Here is a 27,878-nt window from a genome sequence, read left to right as displayed (position 1 = left end):
TTATAAGGTTTTGAATAATCAGGTCCCATCTTATCTTAAGGACCTCGTAGTTCCATATTACCCCATTAGAGCGCTTCGCTCTCAGACTGCAGGCTTACTTGTAGTTCCTAGGGTTTGTAAGAGTAGAATGGGAGGCAGAGCCTTCAGCTTTCAGGCTCCTCTCCTGTGGAACCAGCTCCCAATTCAGATCAGGGAGACAGACACCCTCTCTACTTTTAAGATTAGGCTTAAAACTTTCCTTTTCGCTAAGGCTTATAGTTAGGGCTGGATCAGGTGACCCTGGACCATCCCTTGGTTATGCTGCTTTAGACGTAGACTGTGGGGGGGTTCCCATGATGCACTGTTTCTTTCTCTTTTTGCTCTGTATGCATCACTCTGCATTTAATAATTAGTGATCGATCTCTGCCCCCCTCCACAGCATGTCTTTTTCCTGGTTCTTTCCCTCAGCCCCAACCAGTCTCAGCAGAAGACTGCCCCTCCCTGAGCCTGGTTCTGCTGGAGGTTTCTTCCTGTTAAAAGGGAGTTTTTCCTTCCCACTGTAGCCAAGTGCTTGCTCATAGGGGGTCGTTTTGACCGTTGGGGTTTTTCATAATTATTGTATGGCCTTGCCTTACAATATAAAGCGCCTTGGGGCAACTGTTTGTTGTGATTTGGCGCTATATAAAAAAAAGTTGATTGATTGATTGATCTCTTGACAGCTGTCACCCATCTACTCTACATCATCTCACTCCATAAAGACCAGACGTCATCTCCACCTCGTTGCCGAGATATCGTACTTCTTTGGAGGTAATAGACTCAGCCGTTTGTGTTTTGCAATATATCTGTATATTGTGAGTGTTTGCAGGAGTACCGGTTCCTCTTTCTGTGGAAGCTGAGTGAGTGCAGGACGGCACTCTTTTCCCCTGAGGAATCACTGCGGTACTCTACAGAATATTGAGTGAGAGGTGGAGGTGGCATTCCCACCGTTGTTGTTACAGGGTGTACACACACCCACACTTGACTGTCTTTGTTCTTTGCCAGCAGTACCAGATCCGACAGTCGGGGACGGTGATCACCTGGGAATTCGGGACTTGGCGGCTCCAGTATTCACCAGGTTCGGTGGCGGCGGAAATCATGTGGTTCCGGCTCTTCTCAGGACAGACGTCTTCTATCCTCGAGCCTGCCAACACGTCACCTTTTTGGATTGACTGTAATCATATTCTGAGATTGTCTGTATGTTCGTTGTGCACCTTCACAACATTAAATTGTTATTTTTTGGCTCATCTATTGACCGTTCATTTGCGCCCCCTGTTGTGGGTCCGTGTCACTACACTTTCACAACAAATGGCTCATGTTGCGTCGGTCACTGCCTCCACTCCGGTTGGGCTTTTTATTTATGTACATATTTTTTAACTATTTGTTTGCTCTTTGTTTGGTTGGGTGATATAAAGTCAGTTGGAAAACTTTGCTCCTACTGAATGCAGTGCTTTTGAGAAGAATACAGTGAACAAGGCTGACATTTCCCTCTTTGCCATCAATGGATGTTTGCATGAATCACCAACTTCACACAAATCTTTAAAAATAAGCAGTCTTACACACCACTTACACACATATACACATATAGCAGAACCCACAAAGTAGCCTATATTAATATTTTTTATTGAATATGGCTACATGCAGTATCTTTCAATTTCTCATTGCAGTTCATAAAAATAAATTGGTCAGTCGAACAACCTCTCTCTCTCTCACAGTCACACACACATACAGACATGTACACACAGGCAGTCATGCACACACAGACACACATGCACAGACACATTAATCAATATTGTTTAACTTTGTGTGGAAAAAAAATGCCAAGAACATTAGGTAGTAAAAATAAATAAATAATTGAAAAACAAATCACAGTTTGATCATAAAATAAAAAAAGAAACTTGTGGTGAGTATGACAACTCTTGTTCATGCATACTTAGTAGTTCATAATTTCCTACTACATTGAATGTAAATTCTGAGGCTAGTCTGTTATTCATTCATACACTTAAGAATATTCATGTTCTGAGGTCATAAAAACTTGTTCTGTAAATAGTTCTCTTACTTTTGTGATCAAAAACATTGATTTGAATCTCAATTTTGAGGTTGTTCTGTAAATAGCGTTCAAATAAACAATAAATATAGCAAGTGCAACCTAAAATAATGTACCGATTTACATCCCAGCCATTTTGGGTTAAACCACGCACACTTCCATTTTAGGCCCACCCACTATGAGTACAGATATGGATACAGATAATTTAGATGGTTGAACAGGTACAGATACAGATAGTGGTGTACTCGCTCATCCCTAGTGGCAAGTTCACATTGAAACAGGAAGTGCCAAATTGTGAGTCCACAGTGAAACAGGAAATGTCAAATGTTGAACACTTTCTGGTATGGGTGTAGCTACAGCAGAAGCCAGGGTTGCACTGGACTCCCCTGAAATCTGATTGGACACAAATGACTGACATGTCACGGCACAGCACATCTGCTTGAAAAGTGCTACATTTTGAAATCAGTGACACATATTGACTGCTATACACATACAACATGAACATTATATGAATATTTGCAAACACACTGAACATTATGCAAACATTCTATGAACATTTGATTGATGTTCAGAAACTTACTGAAGAGTAAACAAACATTCTATGAACATTTAATTGATGTTCACAAATGTTAGCTTCCATGCAAATATTAGACAAACATCACAAACATTACATGAACATTCGCAAACTTGCTGAACAGTAACCAAACATTCTATGAACATTTGAATGATATTCGCAAATGTTTTCTTGCGGTTGGGTAGGTTCATCCTGTCCAGTAGTTGGTGCTGTGTACCACAAAAAAGTTCTAATCCACCTTAGCAGAAGAAGAAAAATGTTTGAGATTTGAACTGAACACGTCGTTTGAACCATGGACTAATAATGACACCACAGTTATATTGCTGAGTAAACTGCCTTATTTTATGCCAGAAATGAGGTCCAGGTTGTTAAAAGTGGCAAATTTAATTTGGGTTGCCTAATATATACGTGCTTCTCCAGTGATATTAAACGAGCAGGCAGCTGTTTCTACATGAGATATAATGTGACGACACTCAGGCTGGAAAAAATACAGGTAATGTACATCTTGTCTGTTCTGTATAAAACCTAATTTTGCTCTCTGGAGGTCTTATTTTAAATAACCTCTTAATTTTTTTGTTTGAATGATACACCAGTGACCCAACTGTAGATAAATAAATCTAAAGTTATCTTCCTTAAACTCAAAGTGAAAGCAAATCTCAACAACTTGATATAAGTTAATTAAAACCATAAAATCCAGTCTAAGACAGTCCAAGACATATTCATTGACTTGGAAATGTTCATGTTTCTATCCCTTGACTTGTCTGAACAAAAACTCGCAATAAAACTGATCATCATTTAGAGGTATTTGGTTTCAGTTTGAGCTTGAGGAAGGTAATTTTACAATTTTTTTATTCTTTATATTTTGTGTATTTCTTGTATTTGAAATGGCATAAACAAATTAAAATGTGTGAAATTCCAAGTGTTCCAATACTTTTGGAGGGCACTGTATGCTAACCTTATGATGAGTGCAAAATGAGTGTGACATTATGACTGTTTTATTTAAGAATCTTTAATTTTCACTGTTGCTGCACTTCACCGTGTGAAGTCATAGTCATCATGTATCATACTGATACAGATATAATATTTGGATTCAATATTGAGATATGATAATTTGGCCATATTGTGCAGCCCTAGTGTCAGCGAGCTGAAAGGTTTGAATATTAATTTGTATCTACATAAAAAAATGCTTCAAGTGTCAGGGGGTTAAGAGGGCTGTGAGTAGCGGAGTCTCGTGGGAGGGGGGATGCCCTCCAAGTCAGGGGATGGAAACATGAACATTGCCAAGTCACTGAAAATGTCTTGGTCTTCATTTACATCAATTATGAAGAAATACAAATGTTTCTTTCACCAAAACATCAAATCTAGGCTTGCATCTTAGATATACTTTCTCGCAAATTGTAGCTGAACTATCGAGTCTTCTTTATAAGAAAATCCTCCTCTACACCACGTCATTAGAAAGCTGGATTTTATATTTTTAATTAATTGATATCAAGTTGTAGAGATGTGCTTTCAGTTTGAGTTTTAGAAGATATTTTTAGAAAAAAAAAAAGTTTTTGAAATGGCATAAACAAATTAAAATGTGTGAAATACCAAGTGTTCCAATACATTTGTGGGCAACTGAGAATCACTGAGGAGCAGCATCTTACATCTCATATATAGTACTGTATAAGAGAATATTTAGAGCGGAATCCTGCAAATGGTGATACAAACATCAAATTTGGCACAACTACTCCATAGACATTAACTATTTTGAAAAAAAAAAAATGAATGGCCACTTGAATTTTCAAAAGGCAGCTAGGTAGAGGTCAACTGAATTACACGGGGTCAAAGTTAAAATATGCTCCAATCATATTGAAAACTACACCACATTATTTGCCTGATCATAAAGATTCCAAAAAGGTATAGTTTGGACTATCTATGGGAGAATGTTATGGAGTTATGAGGTAAAAGCAGCAAGAATGTGACAAAGGTCAGGTTCAGTTTCTGCAGTGGTCAAAAGTTAAAGTTGCTCCAATTTGGTAAAAATGATGCTGTAATGACTGTAATGTCAAAGGTGTATTTGTGCTGAATTTGATGCTTGTTTCACCATATGAAGGGTTGTTTTAGTTATCTGCTGCACTAATAAGCCAACAGAGCATGTTGGCTCTGTTAGCTTTGTTAATCTAAATTCACCAAAAAAAAACAAACAAAAAAAACATGCATATAGAAGGCAACTCAAATTAAAGGAGAAATGACACTTTTAACAACTTGGACCTCATTTCTGGCATAAAATACTTCTGTTTACTCACCAAAATAAGTTTGGTGTCATTAGGAGTCCACGGTTAAAACAGCGTGTTCAGGTTCAAATATGGCTCCAAGATTTTTCTTCTTCTACTATGGTGATTTAGAACTTTTTGTGGTACACAGTGCCAAATTCTGTACAGGAGATACCTAGCAGTCAATATGTGTGACATTTAAAAGGGCTTTAATATATATATATATATATATATATATATATATATATATATATATATATATATATATATATATATATATATTATTGCTTCTACTGGTGGTTGGCTCTCACTGCGGTATTGTATCACTTCCTGTTCCAGAGCACAGCGGTGTTTTGCTGTATCTGTTAGCTGTTTAATCTGCGCAGTTAGATTGATCTAGTTACCTAGATAACGATTTGTTTCACAGTGTAATCTTCACGTGCCTTAACTAAAGCACTCCCTCTGCTGAATCACCTCTAAATTATTTACACATTATTCACTTTGTGTGTTTGTAGGAATCCGCTAGCTTAGCGCAGCTACTAGCTCTTAGCCGGAATGTTTAGTCGCATGTTCTCCTTGAATTGCTGTCTGTCTGAATGGTGTCCAAAAAATGAGGTGGGCTTCATAGATAATTGGCAATGCTTCTGGGGAAAACCTGGTCTTGTTAGGAGAGACGGCATCCATCCCACTTTGGATGGAGCAGCTCTCATTTCTAGAAATCTGGCCAATTTTCTTAAATCCTCCAAACCGTGACTATCCAGGGTTGGGACCAGGAAGCAGAGTTGTAGTCTTACACACCTCTCTGCAGCTTTTCTCCCCCTGCCATCCCCTCATTACCCCATCCCCGTAGAGACAGTGCCTGCTCCCAGACCACCAATAACCAGCAAAAATCTATTTAAGCATAAAAATTCAAAAAGAAAAAATAATATAGCACCTTCAACTGCACCACAGACTAAAACAGTTAATTGTGGTCTATTAAACATTAGGTCTCTCTCTTCTAAGTCCCTGTTAGTAAAGTATATAATAATTGATCAACATATTGATTTATTCTGCCTTACAGAAACCTGGTTACAGCAGGATGAATATGTTAGTTTAAATGAGTCAACACCCACGAGTCACACTAACTGCCAGAATGCTCGTAGCACGGGCCGAGGCAGAGGATTAGCCAGCAATCTTCCATTCCAGCTTATTAATTAATCAATAAACCAGACAGAGCTTTAATTCATTTGAAAGCTTGACTCTTAGTCTTGTCCATCCAATTGGAAGTCCCAAAAACCAGTTTTATTTGTTATTATCTATCGTCCACCTGGTCGTTACTTGAGTTTCTCTGTGAATTTCAGACCTTTTGTCTGACTTAGTGCTTAGCTCAGATAAGATAATTATAGTGGGCGTTTTAACATCCACACAGATGCTGAGGAATGACAGCCTACACTGCATTTAATCTATTATTAGACTCAATTGGCTTTGCTCAAAATGCCAATGAGTCCACCCACCACTTTAATCATATCTTAGATCTTGTTCTGACTTATGGTATGGAAATTGAAGACTTAACAGTATTCCCTGAAAACTCCCTTCTGTCTGATCATTTCTTAATAACATTTACATTTACTCTGATGGACTTCCCAGCAGTGGGGAATAAGTTTCATTACACTAGAAGTCTTTCAGAAAGCGCTGTAACTAGGTTTAAGGATATGATTCCTTCTTTATGTTCTCTAATGCCATATACCAAACCAGTGCAGAGTAGCTACCTAAACTCTGTAACTGAGATAGAGTATCTCATCAATAGTTTTACATCCTCATTGAAGACAACTTTGGATGCTGTAGCTCCTCTGAAAAAGAGAGCTTTAAATCAGAAGTGCCTGACTCCGTGGTATAACTCACAAACTCGCAGCTTAAAGCAGATAGCCCGTAAGTTGGAGAGGAAATGGCGTCTCACTAATTTAGAAGATCTTCACTTAGCCTGGAAAAAGAGTCTGTTGCTCTATAAAAAAGCCCTCCGTAAAGCTAGGGACATCTTACTACTCATCACTAATTGAAGAAATAAGAACAACCCCAGGTTTCTTTTCAGCACTGTAGCCAGGCTGACAAAGAGTCAGAGCTCTATTGAGCCGAGTATTCCTTTAACTTTAACTAGTAATGACTTCATGACTTCTTTGCTAATAAAATTTTTAACTATTAGAGAAAAAATTACTCATAACCATCCCAAAGACGTATCATTATCTTTGGCTGCTTTCAGTGATGCCGGTATTTGGTTAGACTCTTTCTCTCAGATTGTTCTGTCTGAGTTATTTTCATTAGTTACTTCATCCAACCATCAACATGTCTATTAGACCCATTCCTACAGGCTGCTCAAGGAAGCCCTACCATTATTTAATGCTTCGATCTTAAATATGATCAATCTATCTTTATTAGTTGGCTATGTACCACAGGCTTTTAAGGTGGCAGTAATTAAACCATTACCTAAAAAGCCATCACTTGACCCAGCTATCTTAGCTAATTATAGGCCAATCTCCAACCTTCCTTTTCTCTCAAAAATTCTTGAAAGGGTAGTTGTAAAACAGCTAACTGATCATCTGCAGAGGAATGGTCTATTTGAAGAGTTTCAGTCAGGTTTTAGAATTCATCATAGTACAGAAACAGCATTAGTGAAGGTTACAAATGATCTTCTTATGGCCTCAGACAGTAGACTTATCTCTGTGCTTGTTCTGTTAGACCTCAGTGCTGTTTTTGATACTGTTGACCTTAAAATTTTATTACAGAGATTAGAGCATGCCATAGGTATTAAAGGCACTGCGCTGCGGTGGTTTGAATCATATTTAATCTAATAGATTACAATTTGTTCATGTAAATGGGGAATCTTCTTCACAGACTAAGGTAATTATGGAGTTCCACAAGGTTCTGTGCTAGGACCAATTTTATTCACTTTATACACGCTTCCCTGAGGCAGTATTATTAGGACGGGCATTGCTTAAAATTTTCATTGTTACGCAGATGATACCCAGCTTTATCTATCCATGGAAGCCAGAGGACACACACCAATTAGCTAAACTGCAGGATGTCTTACAGACATAAAGACATGGATGACCTCTAATTTCCTTCTTTTAAACTCAGATGAAACTGAGTTATTGTACTTGGCCCCACCAAATCTTAGAAACATGGTGTCTAACCAGATCCTTACTATGGATGGCATTACCCTGACCTCTAGTAATACTGTGAGAAATCTTGGAGTTGTTTTTGATCAGGATATGTCATTCAAAGTGCATATTAAACAAATATGTAGGACTGCTTTTTTGCATTTACACAATATCTCTAAATTAGAAAGGTCTTGTCTCAGAGTGATGCTGAAAAACTAATTCATGCATTATTTCCTCTAGGCTGGACTATTGTAATTCATTATTATCAGGTTGTCCTAAAAGTTACCTGAAAAGCCTTCAGTTAATTCAAAATGCTGCAGCTAGAGTACTGACGGGGACTAGAAGGAGAGAGCATATCTCACCCATATTGGCCTCTCTTCATTGGCTTCCTGTTAATTCTAGAATAGGATTTAAAATTCTTCTTCTTACTTATAAGGTTTTGAATAATCAGGTCCCATCTTATCTTAGGGACCTCATAGTACCATATCACCCCAATAGAGCGCTTCGCTCTCAGACTGCAGGCTTACTTGTAGTTCCTAGGGTTTGTAAGAGTAGAATGGAGGCAGAGCCTTCAGCTTTCAGCTCCTCTCCTGTGGAGCCAGCTCCCAATTCAGATCAGGGAGACAGACACCCTCTCTACTTTTAAGATTAGGCTTAAAACTTTCCTTTTTGCTAAAGCTTAGTTAGGGCTGGATCAGGTGACCCTGAACCATCCCTTAGTTATGCTGCTATAGACTTAGACTGCTGGGGGGTTCCCATGATGCACTGAGTGTTTCTTTCTCTTTTTGCTCTGTATGCACCACTCTGCATTTAATCATTAGTGATTGATCTCTGCTCCCCTCCACAGCATGTCTTTTTCCTGGTTCTCTCCCTCAGCCCCAACCAGTCCCAGCAGAAGACTGCCCCTCCCTGAGCCTGGTTCTGCTGGATGTTTCTTCCTGTTAAAAGAGAGTTTTTCCTTCCTACTGTCGCCAAGTGCTTGCTCACAGGGGGTCGTTTTGACCGTTGGGGTTTTTACGTAATTATTGTATGGCCTTGCCTTACAATATAAAGCGCCTTGGGGCAACTGTTTGTTGTGATTTGGCACTATATTAATAAAATTGTTTGAAATTTATATATATATATATATATATATATATATATATATATATATATATATGCAAAACCCAAATTCCAATGAAGTTGGGATGTTGTGAGAGTAGATTTGCAAATCCTCTTCAACCTATTTTCAACTGAATGCACCCCAAAGACAAGATATTTAATTTTCAAACTGATAAAGCTCATTGTTTTTGTGCAAATATTTGCTCATTTTGAAATGGATGCCTGCAACACATTTCAAAATTGTTGGGACAGTGGTATCTTTATCACCGTGTTACAACACCTTTCCTTCTAACAACACTCAATAAGCGTTTGGGAACTGAGGAGACTAATTGTTGAAGTTTGTAGGTGGAATTATTTCCCATTCTTGCTTGATGTACACCTTCAGTTGTTCAACAGTCTGGGGTCTCTGTTGTCCTATTTTGCGCTTCATAATGCACCACACATTTTCAATGGGCGACAGGTCTGGACTGCAGGCAGGCCAGTCTAGTACCCGCACTCTTTCACTACAAACCCACGCTGTTGTAACGTGCAGAATGTGGCTTGGCATGGTCTTGCTGAAATAAGCAGGGACTTCCCTGAAAAACACGTTGCTTGGATGGCAGCATGTGTTGCTCCAAAACGTGGATGTACCTTTCAGAATTGTTGGTGTCATCACAAATGCCATGCTATGGGCACTAACACACCCCCATACCATCACAGATGCTGGCTTTTGAACTTTGCACTGGTAACAATCTGGATGGTCTTTTTCCTCTTTTGTCCGGAGGACACAACATCTGTGATTTCCGAAAACAGTTTGAAATGTGGACTCATCAGACCACAGCACACTTTTCAACTTTGTGTCTGTCCATTTCAAATGAGCTCGGGCCCAGAGAAGGTGGCAGTGTTCGTGGATGTTGTTGATGTATGGCTTTCGCTTTGCATGGTAGAGTTTTAACTTGCACTTGTCGATGTAGCGATGAACTGTGTTAATTGACAGTGGTTTTCTGAAATGTTCCTGAGCCCACGCAGTAAGATCCTTTACACAATGATGTTAGTTTTTAATGGAGTGCCACCTGAGGGATCGAGGGTCACGGGCATTCATTGTTGGCTTTTCTCCAGATTCTCTGAAATTTCTGATTATATTATCGAGTGTACAGTATTGTTCAGAATAATAGTAGTGCTATGTGACTAAAAAGATTAATCCAGGTTTTGAGTGTATTTCTTATTGTTACATGGGAAACAAGGTACCAATAGATTCAGTAGATTCTCACAAATCCAACAATGACCAAGCATTCATGATATGCACACTCTTAAGGCCATGAAATTGGGCTATTAGTAAAAAAAAAAAAAGTACAAAAGAGGGTGTTCACAATAATAGTAGTGTGGCATTCAATCAGTGAGTTTGTCATTTTTGTGGAACAAGCAGGTGTGAATCAGGTGTCCCCTATTTACGGATGAAGCCAGCACCTGTTGAACATGCTTTTCTCTTTGAAAGCCTGAGGAAAATGGGACGTTCAAGACATTGTTCAGAAGAACAGCGTAGTTTGATTAAAAAGGTGATTGGAGAGGGGAAACTTATATGCAGGTGCAAAAAATTATAGGCTGTTCATCTACAATGATCTCCAATGCTTTAAAATGGGCAAAAAAACAAAACAAAACCTGAGACACGTGGAAGAAAATGGAAAACAACCATCAAAATGGATAGAAGAATAACCAGAATGGCAGTCTGGAGTTACCTGTAAGATGCCTGTGTGAAGCTACTTTATTTGCAAGAACCCCCTGCAAAGTCCCCCTGTTAAATAAAAGACATGCAGAAGAGGTTACAATTTGCCAAAGAACACATCAACTGGCCTAAAGAGAAATGGAGGAATATTTTGTGGACTGATGAGAGTAAAATTGTTCATTTTGGGTCCAAGGGCCGCAGAGCTTTGTGAGATGACCCCCAAACTCTGAATTCAAACCACAGTTCACAGTGAAGACAGTGAAGCATGGTGGTGCAGGCATCACTATATGGGCATGTTTCTCCTACTATGGTGTTGGGCCTATATATCGCATACCAGGTATCATGGATCAGTTTGGATATGTCAAAATACTTGAAGAGGTCATGTTGCCTTATGCTGAAGAGGACATGCCCTTGAAATGGGTGTTTCAACAAGACAATGACCCCAAGCACACAAGTAAACGAGCAAAATCTTGGTTGGTTCCAAACCAACAAAATTAATGCCTTGCAGATGTGAAGAAATCATGAAAAACTGTGGTTATACAACTAAATACTAGTTTATTCATTCACAGGATTGCTAAAAAAAGCTGTTTGAACATAATAGTTTTGAGTTTGTAGTGTCAACAGCAGATGCTACTATTATTGTGAACACCCCATTTTCTACTTTTTTTTTTAACTAATAGCCCAGTTTCATAGCCTTAAGAGTGTGCATATCATGAATGCTTGGTCTTGATGGATTTGTGAGAATCTACTGAATCTACTGGTACCATGTTTCCCATGTAACGGTAAGAAATATACTTATTGAAATGTGTTGCAGGCATCCATTTCAAAATGAGCAAATATTTGCACAAAAACAACAAAGTTTATCAGTTTGATTTGATTCATTAAATATCTTGTCTTTGTATTCAATTGAATATATTGTATTAGAATGTATAGAATACATTGTATTCTGTTCTTATTTACATTTTATACAACATCCCAACTTCATTAGAATTGGGGTTGTGTATTGGGGTTGTATATATATATATATATATATATATATATATATATATATGTGTGTAAACAGTTTTTGGTGGCAGCTTATGCATGCAGAAAGCCAACATACCAAGAATGCCGGCTTTTGTACAGAGAGCCCACAGAGCCACACGCGTAAGCCTGGAAATAGTAAATAAATGTTTTCATAGTTTTAGCTGCATTACATATGTGGCTAATACATATTTTGTCATCACTGATTGACACTGTTGTATCAGAGAATGTCCTGGGGTATGCCAGGACCGCCGCACTAAGTGACTGCAGGGAACAAGTTCATTTTAAGGGCTGGAACATGGAGCTTGAACACAGGCTTTGTGCCATTAACTCGGAAAGAGCAAATCAATTGCTTGACATGACCTTGAACTCCAGTGAGTCAAGTAATAAGCAGTGACATGTGTAATTGTCCCAATAAAGGCTTATGGGTCACTAGATAAAATAATTTAGTAGTTTGTCCACTGATAATGAATAAAGCTCTTTATGTGTCCACACTGTGCTGCTAATTAACTTAAACACAACATGCTCCAGGCATATCGTCAGTGTTCCTTTATTTTTGGAAACAAAGCCTGAAGGGAGAAGCTGTAACATGGTCCACTTATCAGAGAAATTTATTTCTGGCTGTGTTGCTTTGACTGCTGTCTCTCTGTTAGTCAGTCTTCAGTCTTCATCATTCAAACAAGAAGACATGAACGAAAAATCCCCTACCCATTCCAACAGGTGACTCCATGACCTAAACAGAAAGGTCATCTGGTATCTCAGCTATTGGGAGAGGAGAGGGAGGCAAAAAATGTGCAGGTCAGAGGTCCCTGAGGACCAGGGTTTGGAACCATTGCCATACAACACCTCCTATTTGTGTAAGTTCTTTCACTTTCTCCACTTTTCCTTTTTTTGCTCAGGGTTACCACAGCTCAAATATGGATCTGCTCATTTATTTGGCATGTTTTGTGCTGGATATGAAGCAGGAACAGCTAATATAACTAAGACAAAGCCTTGGACCGAACATTGATGTAGGTTGATGTAAACATATCGTATTGATTGTATGTGATTGATGAAGGTACTGTAAATAGACTGACACGATTTGTTCATGATAAATTATTGTTGGCTTTAATAGTACATACAAGGTCTGTTAGAAAAGTATCCGACCTTTTTATTTTTTTCAAAACCGTGATGGATTTGAATCACGTGTGCTTGCATGAGCCAACCTTGAACCTTCGTGCGCATGCGTGATTTTTTTCACGCCTGTCGGTTACGTCATTTGCTTGTAAGCAGCCTTTGTGTGAGGACATGTGCTGTGTGCTAGGCGGATTTTCATTTCAAGGAAATGGCGGAACGACTGGAGCAGCACGACTGCATCAAATTTTGCCGCAAACTGGGCAATAGCCAGGTCGAAACCATTCGGATTATTCAGATGGCTTTCGGTGACAATCCTCTGGGCATCACACAGATTAAGGAGTGGTACAACCGGTTTAAAGACGTCCGCACAATGGTGGAGAGCACGCCACGCTCTGATCGGCATCAACACGCTGAAACGACCGCATCATTTCCAAAGTGAGCGCTGTGGTGATGTGGGACCGTCATGTGATTATCCGAGAAATTGCAGAAGAGGTGGACATCAACACTTTTTCGGCACATTCCACTGTGAAAGAAGATTTTGCCATGAAAAGAGTTGCAGCGAAATTCATCGGCACAAAGCTGATAGTGCAGCAACAGCACCTCCGTGTTGAAGTCTCACAGGACATGTTGTAACATGCCCAGCTCGTCAACCATTCGGAAGATTCAGACGGCTTTCGGTGGCTTTTCAGTCGTGTGACTATCCGAGAAATTGTGGACAAGCTGGACATGTCAGGGCATGTTGCAACACGTCCTGTGAGGCTTCATCACAGAGGCGCTGTTGCTGTGCCATCAGCTTCATACCGATGAATTTCGCTGCCACTCTTTTCATGGCAAAATCTTTCACAGTGGAATGTGCCGAAAAAGTGCTGATGTCCACCTCTTCCGCAGTTTCTTGGATAATCACACGACGGTCCCACATCACCACAGTGTTCACTTTGGAAATGATCCGGTCATTTCAGCGTGTTGATGCTGATCGGAGCGCAGCGCGCCCTCCACTGTTGTGCGGACGTCTTTAAACCGGTTGTACCTCTCCTTAAGCTATGTGATGCCCAGAGGATCGTCACTGAAAGCCATCTGAATAATCCGAATGGTTTACACCTGGCTGTCGCCCAGTTTGTGGCAAAATTTGATGCAGTCGTGCTGCTCCAGTCGTTCCGCCATTTCCTTGAAATGAAAATCCGTCGAGCGCACTACACGTCCTCACACAAAGGCTGGTTACAAGCAAATGACGCAACCGACAGGCGTGAAAAAAATCACGCATGCGCACGAAGGTCCAAGGTTGGCTCATGCAGCACACGTGATTCAAATCCATCAGGTTTTTGAAAAAAAATATAAAGGTTGGATACTTTTCTAACAGACCTCGTACATATGGGTTTATTAAAGGTATGCATGAAAATATTGTTGCTAAGTAGAATATCAAGAACAGAAACTTCTGTATTCTCGAGATTGATAGATTTATTGAATGATCAATGTCATTTACAGTAACAGTACATAATATGTTTGTCACTAACATTAATGAGTCAAGCTCCTCACCATCTCACCATGTCATTTAGGTCCTTCAGACTTTTTTTCAGTAAAATAGCTATGGGAAGCATTAGCATGGCTACAGAGGGCTTAAATTTAAATAGTTTAGGCACTACCCACTGCTTACTTTGAAATCCGAGACATGTTTTCGGTCTATTCACTGTTTTGCAATTGTGAAACTTGCACCATCTCGTGTTCCGTGACTCACGTGAGAGGTCCGTTTCAGCAGAGTTCCGGTTCAGGGCACAATGTAAACAGCACCCATGGAATATGGACAACAAAACAACATCGGGACATAGCAGAAGTCCATCACAGGTGCTACACCTCCTCTAGATAAAGCCACTAATTGGCCCTACCTTTTCTAACTGCCTTGCAAGTGGTATTGGATGTTTGTGGGTGACACCTGGACTCTGGCCGAGGATGGGTTGAATGGCCACTCACCCAGCATTCGCCATCAGTCAGCTGCTGGTGTGAAAGCTGACTAAGGAAAAACTCACTTTGGCATTCTTGAGGAAGAAACCTCAAGCCAACCAGAGTAAGGGGATGACCTACTGCTTAGACCATTCTAACAGCTACATGTACAAGTAGCTACATGATAGTGCAACCCCATCTGATGGCCAAGCCGACATCATATCCCTGCCATTGGCAGTGGCAGTTATGGCTGTCACTGTGGATTGCAGTGGGTATGATCAACAATCCATCATGTTGCACTGGTCACACTTTGACTACTTGCCCAGCCACCAGGCACTCAGGTTCTCCAGTCTCAGCAACGATACCTCAGAAAGAGAGAAAAAGTGCAGAATCAATCAGACAGAATTAACATCACCTATGACATTAGTTTCACTTATAATAAATCTACAGAGAAGCAGAGAGAGTACTAAAGTGGCTACCGGCAGATAACCCTTTGCTTCAATAACAAACCCCAAATTTTTGATATAGTGAAACTGAGACTTGCACCATTTTTAATAACACTGTTTAAGAGGAGAAGGAAATTGATTCGACACGTGACACAAACCTTAACCATATCAAAGGCAAAACAGATGAGTCTTTAACCAGGACATGAATGACTCCACAGAATCTGACTGTTTTATCTCAGCAGACACATCATTCCATAAAATACATGCACAGTAAGGGAACGCCCTGTGACCTGCTGACTTCTTTTTAACCTTAGCCCTCTGGAGTTGACTGACACACCTGTAACAGAAAGCTGTGCCCATCATTCAACATCCTAAGTTTGCATCAAGCAAAAGTCATGAAATTTCTTTAAAAAGGAGAAACTCAACATAGCAAGGCCTGGTATATCTCCAGGTGTCAAAGGGAAACCCTCCGAGCCGACACAGGATGGCTCGGTGTCATAAACCCCCACCCTTTCCAGGATTTAAGACTCCCCAAAGTGCATTCCTAATGGAGCTGCAAATTACCTTATCAAGATCCCAAACCAGATGTGTTAGTTCCTCTCTCATAAAAAAGACCCCAGAAAGTTATATCTGCCCCAAAAGTCCTAAAATATGTCTTACAACCAGATAAAAAAAAAAAAAAACAGCTCACTGAAGAATTGCCATCAACTTATTGATCACAGTCCAGTTTCTGTGATTAAAATTGGCCTAGTTTTGACCTTGTTCCCATTTTGTGGGGAATTCCAAAATCCAGTCCATGGAACAAGCGTGACCCCTGTTGGATGAAATGGAGAAGGGCATGTGACCAACTTGTGCAGATTTAAGTTGTAACCACATTTAAAAAAAAAAATGCATTGTATTGTTATAACAGAAAAAAAGAAAAGAAAAGAAAACAACATGTGACCATTTAACCATGCATGAAAGCAATATATCTGGTATGTTATACTCTGTTCATTATGGAAAGTTTACCTAATGTGCTTTCTTTCATATATAATTGTGTTGTGTGTGCATTTCCATGGAAAACCATTTACAAGAGTTATCCTACTGGACTTGTTTGGTTTTAAGGCAGGAATTTAGGAGGAGACGCTGATTTATATATATAAAACCAGACAAAGAAAGTCAGAAAAAAACTACAGTACCCAGAATTCTTGGGGGCGGAGCTTTTAAAACCTTTAAAAGCCTGCACCCCGGGAACTTGGGCCTCTTTTTTTGGGCTTCCCTCTTATGCCGTTCTCTCTTTTGCCCTTTGCTTCTCTCTTTTTCTTGAGTCTTAAGACGCTGCTTTTCCGTCAAGATTTATGACTCTTTGTTTCAAACCACGTGCTGCTTAAAACTTATTTCTTGTTTGTGCGCGCCAACAACAAATTACTTTTACTTTGTTCGACAGATAACTTTTGCTCAACTTTTGTAAAGTTAAACGCGCAGGCACATTTAACTTCTTTTTTCAATTTTTCTAATTAAAACCTTTTTCTTCTTCAACTCCAAATTCCTCTCATGAACATTTTTTTCTCATGAAGTCAGCTATTTTTGTATTGAGTTTTGATTTGACCCGGCTTCCAAAAGACGATGACGAAAGATGAATTTTTGATTTTTTTGATAGAGAATAAAGATGCTCAAAACTTTACTCTGATGGCCCAGACTACAGAGCACTGCAGAGATAAAAACACCCGGGTCAGCTGAGACGTCAACAGCGATTTGAACCGCCATCACAAGTCGCAGTATAACAACTGAAAGTGTCCCCGGTAACCAACGAAACCGGATGGGTTGACTGGCAGAGTTTCTTTGTCAAGGTACCTGAAGCAGCTGTGTGATGGACAGAGCATCAACTGAAAAGGAGACGATTCCAGTTCCTGACCAACAGAGACTGATCTGCACAGTGCCTCCAAAGTAAGACCGGGCTAGAATGTCAGATAAACAGAGTGGCTTTATTTAACTCTATCCAACATCATTAACCTTCTCTCACGTTAGTAAATACCAAAGTAAATTCCCTGCTGATTAGGACAAATTTAACTTCTGAACTTCCGCTACGAAACCAAATTATCTAAACGTCATATAATCATTGCTCATTGAATTTCGTCATCATTAAATTGCTTACTGTGATATGTCCTGTTATTTAACGCCTGCCAGAGTTAAATAAATATCTTAAATGTGTGAAGTTGTCTGTGATTTTGGTATGGTTTTACAGAGGTTGTCGGATCTGACCTGCAGAGCTTACTCCTGAAGTTTGAGACTGATTTTAATATTTTCTATTGACTGACCCTAAAATCAATGATATTATAACCTTGTTATAATATCAAGCAGTGATAGGTGGTGTCCCAGTATTAGAGGTAAAATTATCTACAAGTGATAATTTCAAATATCTTAAAACACATATATTCTTCCTGGTTATGCTACACACCGCTGTGTCAAAAGTCACATAAGTGGATGTAGCACACCATCTGCTCCACTCTGTGTCTCTGTTTGAATGTGTGATGAACATGTGGACTTCAACCTTCAACCACTTTTTAAATTTTGTTAATAGTCCAAGTATAACTTGAATTATGATTAATAATTTATGCAATGCTTTTTCCTGAATAAGATGCTCATATTTGCTGCACATTTTTGCAGATACGCACAGCAAAAATGACTAATTTCCTCATCTACATCCAGGAGACAGGGGTGGGAAGAAACGTGACTTCCACTTTATCATTGGTGGAAAACTCATGAGCTAACCAATCAAAATCATCAAACCCACAAGGGCTTGATGACAAACCACAGACCCCACATGGCTGTGCTTGTGTGTGTGTGTGCGTGCGTGCATGCGTGTGTGTGTGTGTGCTTCGAGTAGGATGCGCAAAAATGGGACTTTTCTTCCATCTCTTTTTGTCTCCAGCAGCAATGAAAAGTTAAAAAAAAATACACAATTTTTTCTTCATCATTGGTGTAAAATATACAAATAATGAATGTTTATGAATTCAATGCTATGAATATTTCATGAGGTGAAAGCTGGAACATACCATTCAACTCAGCTTCGCTTCGTTGAATGGTTTGTTCAAACTTTCACCGAATTAATTATTCGTACCACTGAAAGAATGTAAAAACAGTCATTATTTGTTTTATATAACTGCTAAAATAGCTCCTTGTCATTTGATGTTTTATTAATTAATAAACAACAGAAAAGGCACTTACATTTTGGTGTTCCACTGTAACGTTCAGTCCAGTGATGCTGTGCACTGGCTACTTTGGACTTCCATTAAAAAAAAGACTTTGTGTAGTTCCTCAGTCCAGCCAAAAATCACTTCAGCATTTTATGTGAACAGGTCTTCATGCATCCAGTCGGCTTACAGCAGAGTGGATTTTGTGTGTACTGTATACAACCCCTGGCAAAAATTATGGAATCACCGGCCTCGGAGGATGTTCATTCAGTTGTTTAATTTTGTAGAAAAAAAGCAGATCACAGACATGACACAAAACTAAAGTCATTTCAAATGGCAACTTTCTGGCTTTAAGAAACACTATAAGAAATCAAGAAAAAAGATTGTGGCAGTCAGTAATGGTTACTTTTTTAGACCAAGCAGAGGAAAAAAATATGGAATCACTCAATTCTGAGGAAAAAATTATGGAATCACCCTGTAAATTTTCATCCCCAAAACTAACACCTGCATCATATCAGATCTGCTCGTTAGTCTGCATCTAAAAAGGAGTGAACACACCTTGGAGAGCTGTTGCACCAACTGGACTGACATGAATCATGGCTCCAACACGAGATATATCAATTGAAACAAAGGAGAGGATTATCAAACTCTTAAAAGAGAGTAAATCATCATGCAATGCTGCAAAAGATGTTGGTTGTTCACAGTCAGCTGTGTCTAAACTCTGGACCAAATACAAACAACATGAGAAGGTTGTTAAAGGCAAACATACTGGTAGACCAAGGAAGACATCAAAGCGTCAAGACAGAAAACTTAAAGCAATATGTCTCAAAAATTGAAAAATGCACAACAAAACAAATGAGGAACGAATGGGAGAAAACTGGAGTCAACGTCTGTGACCGAACTGTAAGAACCCGCCTAATGGAAATGGGATTTACATACAGAAAAGCTAAATGAAAGCCATCATTAACACCTAAACAGAAAAAAAAAAACAAGGTTACAATGGGCTAAGGAAAAGCAATCGTGGACTGTGGATGACTGGATGAAAGTCATATTCAGTGATGAATCTCGAATCTGCATTGGGCAAGGTGATGATGCTGGAACTTTTGTTTGGTGCCGTTCCAATGAGATTTATAAAGATGACTGCCTGAAGAGAACATGTAAATTTCCACAGTCATTGATGATATGGGGTTGCATGTCAGGTAAAGGCACTGGGGAGATGGCTGTCATTACATCATCAATAAATGCACAAGTTTACGTTGATATTTTGGACAATTGAAAGGATGTTTGGGGATGATGAAATCATTTTTCAAGATGATAATGCATCTTGCCATAGAGCAAAAACTGTGAAAACATTCCTTGCAAGAAGACACATAGGGTCAATGTCATGGCATAGGGTCAATGTCAATGAGCAGATCTGATTTGATGCAGGTGTTAGTTTTGAGGATGGAAATTTACAGGGTGATTCCATAATTTTTTCCTCAGAATTGAGTGATTCCATATTTTTTTCATCTGCTTGGTCTAAAAAAGTAACCGTTACTGACTGCCATAATATTTTTTTCTTGATTTCTTATAGTGTTTCTTAAAGCCAGAAAGTTGCCATTTGAAATGAGTTTAGTTTTGTGTCATGTCTGTGATCTGCTTTTTTTCTACAAAATTAAACAACTGAATGAACATCCTCTGAGGCCGGTGATTCCATAATTTTTGCCAGGGGTTGTATGTTACAAGCAGCATCAGTTGGCTCAGTCAAATCCTGTCATTGTCCCCCGCATGCACACACACACACACACACACACACACACACACACAACCGGGTCAGTCAACTGTGTACGTCCTCAGTGCAGTGAAAAAAAAATCATGTCAGAAATGAGTCCAGCTTTTCTTCTTTCTTCCTGCTAACAGCCTCCACACAGCACAGGGAGTTTGTTTTGTGTGTGTGTGTGTGTGTGTGTGTGTGTGAATTAACATAATCAAATTATGTCTCAGGAGAGTCATTTTCCCCTAAGCGTGCACACACACAACCTGCTCAGCACCTGTGCATGCGTGTACTACCAAAAAAAGACTGTATACATCCTCAGTGCAGCGAGAAAAAAATCATGTCAGAAATGAGGCCATCTTTTCATTCCAACTTCCTGCCTACAGCCTCCAGACAGCTCAGTGGATTTGTTTTGTGTGTGCATGCGCGTGCATGTTGTGTGTGCACGCGCACGTGCATGTGTGGGCACACACATGCGCGTGTGCGATCACATGTGCGCAAATGCACGTGCGCGCAAATGTGTGTGCACGATCATGTGTGCACACATGCACGGGAACGTGCGTGTGTGTGCAGAATGCAATGGTACCAAATGTATGGAACCAAATTTGCACTCTAAATGGAACAAAACCACACTCTATATGCAATGCAACACAAATGTGATGAATTAATCCATGTCATGTGGCATACAAAGCACCAATCAAATGACTCAATCATGTAATTTGGTTGCTGAGGGAAGGAAAATTGTGGTTTTGTGTTAAGCGAAAATCAGACAGTTTTGGTATTTGACAGATCTGTGATATTTGCCGTGCTTGGAATGTGTTTTTAGTTTGTGGTGGAGTGTTTTTAGTGTGTGTGTGGTTAGTGTGTGGTGTTGTAGGTTTTTTGTTTTGGGGGGGGAGTTGTGCATCAATAGAATGAGGCATCTTGGAGCAGGCACTTCAACTTTGTTATTAACTGGATGCAGATGAAACACGGAGTGCATTGTCAGAGTTTGAACCAGAGAGTGATCAGTCTGATGATGAAATGGACTTAATTGTTCTCATCTGGATGAACACGAGAGCAGGTGGATCCACCGACATGCACACAGATCTACACAGTAGATCAGACCGTGCACTTCTCTTTCCAGCTTATCCAGGTCTCACATGCTGCAGACCTCCACCCCAGCACCGAGTCCTGGAACACAGCAGGATGCAGACACACACTGCTCCAGCAGTAAACAGGCACCAGACACGGAGAGCACAGGAGTCCAGATAGAGACACCCCCCATCTCCCCACTAAAGTCCAAAGGACCTTTTTCTATTGTTTTTTTGTTAGTTTTTTTGCCACTAATTTTTGGGGCTGCGGCTATGCATTGGGCAGGAATTGTTTTTCTTCGTGGCACAAATACAATTTGTGTGGCATCTTACTGCATGTAAATAGCCACAAAAAACCCTGAAGCATTTTCTTAATTTTAATGTACATCGCTGTATATAACTTTGTTTACATTTTTACATATGTTTTTGAAATTTACAATTTATATTTGCATTCTAAGTTATAAAAATGGTTTGTTAAACATGGTTGTGATTTTCAAAGTATTTTTTTTTCCTTTTGGATTTTAGGTTTTGGGTGAATTTAGGGTCACTGTTTTAATGCAGTATGCTGGAATGAAAGAAAACCTGCAAAGTCACACAGGTGTGCTAAAAAATGACACCAAACAAGGCAAGGTAAATAGTTTTTAAAGGTAAATTATGAAGATAAAACCAAAGTAGTCAAAAATGACCAATTATACCCAGGACTCCAGAGAGTTAAGGACACATAGTAATCCTGCATCCTGAAAACATGAAGCTCAGGCTCGCACATGAGGTTTAATTATGTTGACCAGGTAGGGAGGTGTTAGTCCGTGAATAATTTTAGAAGTTATCAATAAAACCTTAAAATCAGACTTCACAGAGACAAGAAGCCAATGAAGCAAGGCCAAGATCATGTAAATGTGGTCAAACTTTCTGCTTCTAAAGGTTCTAGCAGCAGCCTTTTGAACCAGTTGGAGACTTCTAATGCTGAACTGCTGTAAGACAGAGAATAGGATGGTGCAATAGTCCAATCTAGAAGGGACAAAAGCATGAATCAGAGACTCTGCATCAGCCATAGATAAGAGAGGATGATTCCTCTCTATATTACGAAGATGGAGGAAAAACACAGTTGCAGTGATTTCTCTAATGTGCAGGTCAAAGGACAGTGTGCGATTGAAAATTACATCAAGGTCCCTCACTTTGTCACTATGATGTTTAACACACAAATCTAGGTTTATTATTACTTGTTCAAATTGATGTCTAGGTCTCATAGGACCTAGCTTTTTGAGCCAGTGTTCTAATTAATATAGACTTAGTTGTATTGACTTAGTCTGTCCCTCCTTCCTCAATTATTGCCTCAATTGTTGTTACTGATGATAAAGAAAGACTGTGTCATCACATCCAAAGAGTTTAGAAAGTGAATTCAAGAGAATGTTCTACCCAGATTCAGACATGAACACTAACTCACCGATTTTTATTTTGTTCACTGAGTCTCTGCTTTACACAATTTGGATGTTTTTGGAGTCAACAACTGATGTGACCATCCGAGCAACAACTGATAGGGTGCATTCAATTGTTGGTGAATAATGTGGATTAAAACATGCAAGTATCAGCCACCATCAGTCAGGGCTACATGCCAGCATATTATATGGTTGCTTAAGTCTGGGTCACACAGAGATAAGACTGTCAGTGATTTTGGAGTCACTGGCAGTCTCTGTCATAGCCCCTTCAGGAATACATTTTGTAGGCTTTGTGGGGGGTTGCAGTCACATTTACAAGACTCTTTTGCAAAAAGCATTGACGCCCACATATGTATGACAGTGGCAACTCTGTGTTGTGTACATGGTATGAATTTATAACACTGTCATCCTTTTTGCTGTCACTCCTGCAAGGGTTGTCCATGGTGCCTTTTCTCAAAGAGGAAGCAGGATGCACATGCGGCACCACCATGTGGCACCAGTTGTAGCACACCATAGGTGTGCCACAACTGTGCCTATAGGTTCGCGCTATGCAGTACACCATGACAGAGTTTGTTCACGATGCACTCCAACATATTTGAATCATAATAGACATGTCAGTTTGAATGCACAGCACCAGACACATTAAGTATGCAAAGTCCAGTTTGTTTGACTAGAGTGAGCACTTAGAGCTGTGGCTGGAGCTGGGCTGCTGGCAAGGTTCTGTACTGACTTGGCAGGAGTACATGAAGTCTGAGTGCAAACAAGTCAGGTCCACTGAACAAATATCACTGACATGACTATTTAATGTATTATTATTATTATTATTATTACTATTTGGATAATACAGTCTTCATTTCATTCAGCAACATCTGTGTTAAAATGGGCCTGGTTTCTTACCATATGGTGAACATAAATCATGGTCATCAGCATGCTAAAGCTGCGAAATATGTATTTCCTCAACTCGTCATGTGTGCATAAATTATTCGAGTGGGACAGTCTTTATATGGGGACAAGTGATAAAGTAATGAAAGTCCCTTTGGCTTCTCCCTTGTTTCCATTCGAGGTCACCACAGCAGATACTAGGTGGATCTGCATGTTAATTTGGCATAGGCTTTATGTGGGATGTTCTTCCTGATGCAACATCACATTACTTGGAGAACAGGCAGATGTAGCCTTGAACCAGGAACCTTCCTTACTGCAAGCAAGGACATGAACGTGGCCTCCACCCCTGCCGGGAGGTGAGATGAAATAATTACCAGTAATCTTCATTATTTTGCTGCCTTGGAATGTGACATATACGGAATGCACACATTCAAGTAATTTACGGCATTTACTTTCCATAAATGATCAGGAATTACCTCAGATTTTGTGTGCCATGGAGGCAGGTAAAAAGACTATTTGGTGAACACAGCTGTCACATTCTAGAGTTGTGGTGATTGTACATATTTCAAACATGTTCAAAATGTGCTCTGTGACTGATTTTTCAGGCCACAACACTTTGCCAACACCTACATTATCTCTGAAAGTTGAGAGAATGTAGAGTGCACACCTGCAACATTTTTTTGTTGTGTAACCCCCTGATGTGACAGTCTTTTGCTACAACATTTGTCTTTGTATGCCTTTGTTGTGCTTTGCATTACTTGCTATTTACTTATTGGTGGGCTTGTCATCCCACTGATTTTCATCTACTTGTGGTTTCATCCTCTTTAAAAAAAAAACATTTTTTTTTTTCCTTACCACCATTGCCAGTGTGCTTGCTCAGATGGTCAGTAAGAGACCTTGCTCTTGTGGCCTTTTGTGATTGGAGCTGAATAAATAAACTGAATACTAGATGTGATCATTTGTAGTTGATACAGAGGACAGCTGACTTTTGGGGAAATCTGTTTACAGTTATGCTACATTTTTAAAGTATTGACTTAAAAAAAACCTCTTGGATTTACGAAAGTCTTTATTGAGGATTTAATCTGTTTTCAGTTGTGTTCAATTTTTTGTCATCAACAAGCTTTTCTGAAACTGCTAACCGGTACAATATTCCATGTTAAAGAGATTCCGAATAACTGAAGTTTTATATTTGCACTATGACAGTGTTCACATTAGATCAAATTTCTTTTTTGTCCTGTATGAGACACAAGACACAATTATGATGTTTTGTCTGGAGTGTGATGTTAATTCTGGACTTTGGGTCACATGCATACAGAAAATGTCCACATTTGTATCTGCTGACTGGGATGTTGGAGTTTGGACAGACTGATGAATTCTGTCAGGTATGCAGCAACAGGCTTTTATTTTTAAATATGGGCTCTTATTGTGGAAGTGTGACATAAACAGGCTTGTTGTGTTAAAAATTACTGATTTCTCAAAAATATTTGTCAGATCACCTTGGTGTTTTCACAACTTGAATCCTCATGAAAAAATACATAATTATGCCAACTGACGGAAGTCAGGTTTTCTGGATTTCAATTTGTGGTCTGGATACACAAACACACAGAGACCACTTACCTTTTAATATAACTAATGCAAAGCCTTGGACCGAACATTGATGTAGGTTGATGTAATTGTATTGTGGCGATTGTATGTGATACACCATATTTTAAAACTGCTTGGGTGTATGGAGGTCTTGAGATGAAGGCTCTTTATGTAGACTGGCACAATTTGTCAATGATAAACTATTGCATCATTGCTAAGTTGAATATCAAGAACAGAAACTTCTGTATTCTTGAAATGGATAGATTTATTGAATGATCTATGTAATTTTCAACAACTGTAATAATATGTGCGAAGCGTCACACAACAGATGCAAGCTTGCTCATGGTACAGGGAGTCCCAAACAGGAAGTGTCTATTTTTTAGTCCACAGTGAAACAGGAAATGTCAAATGTTGAACACTTTCTCGATTGACAATAGAGGAGATCTCGTGCGATCTCATGGGACTTCATTGGCAAGTTGACACTGAAACAGGAAGTGCCAAATTTTAAGCCAACAGTGAAACAATAAATGTCAAATGTTGAACACTTCCTGGATCGAAACTTCATGGACTGACAATCATGGGAATCTCTTGAGAATTCAGTGGAAAGTTGACAGTGAAACAGGAAATGTCTAATGTTGAACACTTCCAGAACACTAAACTGAGAGGCAGTGTGCACCTTGACAGGTCTTAAGGTCAATCAATCAATCAATTTTATTTATATAGCGCCAAATCACAACAAACAGTTGCCCCAAGGCGCTTTATATTGTAAGGCAAGGCCATACAATAATTACATAAAAACCCCAACGGTCAAAACGACCCCCTGTGAGCAAGCACTTGGCGACAGTGGGAAGGAAAAACTCCCTCTTAACAGGAAGAAACCTCCAGCAGAACCAGGCCCAGGGAGGGGCAGTCCTCTGCTGGGACTGGTTGGGGCTGAGGGAGAGAACCAGGAAAAAGACATGCTGTGGAGGGGAGCAGAGATCAATCACTAATGATTAAATGCAGAGTGGTGCATACAGAGCAAAAAGAGAAAGAAACACTCAGTGCATCATGGGAACCCCCCAGCAGTCTAAGTCTATAGCAGCATAACTAAGGGATGGTTCAGGGTCACCTGATCCAGCCCTAACTATAAACTTTAGCAAAAAGGAAAGTTTTAAGCCTAATCTTAAAAGTAGAGAGGGTGTCTGTCTCCCTGATCTGAATTGGGAGCTGGTTCCACAGGAGAGGAGCCTGAAAGCTGAAGGCTCTGCCTCCCATTCTACTCTTACAAACCCTAGGAACTACAAGTAAGCCTGCAGTCAGAGTGAAGCGCTCTATTGGGGTGATATGGTACTATGAGGTCCCTAAGATAAGATGGGACCTGATTATTCAAAACCTTATAAGTAAGAAGAAGAATTTTAAATTCTATTCTAGTATTAACAGGAAGCCAATGAAGAGAGGCCAATATGGGTGAGATATGCTCTCTCCTTCTAGTCCCCGTTAGTACTCTAGGTGCTTTTCAGGGAACTTTTAGGTCAACCTGATAATAATGAATTACAGTAGTCCAGCCTAGAGGAAATAAATGCATGAATTAGTTTTTCAGCAATTTAAGCAATGCCGTCTAATAATACTGCCTAAGGGAAGCATGTATAAAGTGAATAAAATTGGTCCTAGCACAGAACCTTGTGGAACTCCATAATTAACCTTAGTCTGTGAAGAAGATTCCCCATTTACATGAACAAATTGTAATCTATTAGATAAATATGATTCAAACCACCGCAGCGCAGTGCCTTTAATACCTATGGCATGCTCTAATCTCTGTAATAAAATTTTATGGTCAACAGTATCAAAAGCAGCACTGAGGTCTAACAGAACAAGCACAGAGATGAGTCCACTGTCTGAGGCCATAAGAAGATCATTTGTAACCTTCACTAATGCTGTTTCTGTACTATGATGAATTCTAAAACCTGACTGAAACTCTTCAAATAGACCATTCCTCTGCAGATGATCCATTAGCTGTTTTACAACTACCCTTTCAAGAATTTTTGAGAGAAAAGGAAGGTTGGAGATTGGTCTATAATTAGCTAAGATAGCTGGGTCAAGTGATGGCTTTTTAAGTAATGGTTTAATTACTGCCACCTGAAAAGCCTGTGGTACATAGCCAACTAATAAAGATAGATTGATCATATTTAAGATCGAAGCATTAAATAATGGTAGGGCTTCCTTGAGCAGCCTGGTAGGAATGGGGTCTAATAAACATGTTGATGGTTTGGATGAAGTAACTAATGAAAATAACTCAGACAGAACAATCGGAGAGAAAGAGTCTAACCAAATACATCACTGAAAGTAGCCAAAGATAACGATACATCTTTGGGATGGTTATGAGTAATTTTTTCTCAAATAGTTAAAATTTTATTAGCAAAGAAAGTCATGAAGTCATTACTAGTTAAAGTTAAAGGAATACTCGGCTCAATAGAGCTCTGACTCATTGTCAGCCTGGCTACAGTGCTGAAAAGAAACCTGGGGTTGTTCTTATTTTCTTCAATTAGTGATGAGTAGTAAGATGTCCTAGCTTTACGGAGGGCTTTTTTATAGAGCAACAGACTCTTTTTCCAGGCTAAGTGAAGATCTTCTAAATTAGTGAGACGCC

Source organism: Thalassophryne amazonica, chromosome 15, assembly GCF_902500255.1.
Source record: "Thalassophryne amazonica chromosome 15, fThaAma1.1, whole genome shotgun sequence".
NCBI classification, from domain to species: Eukaryota; Metazoa; Chordata; class Actinopteri; order Batrachoidiformes; family Batrachoididae; genus Thalassophryne; species Thalassophryne amazonica.
Note: the sequence above shows the minus strand (reverse complement) of the source record.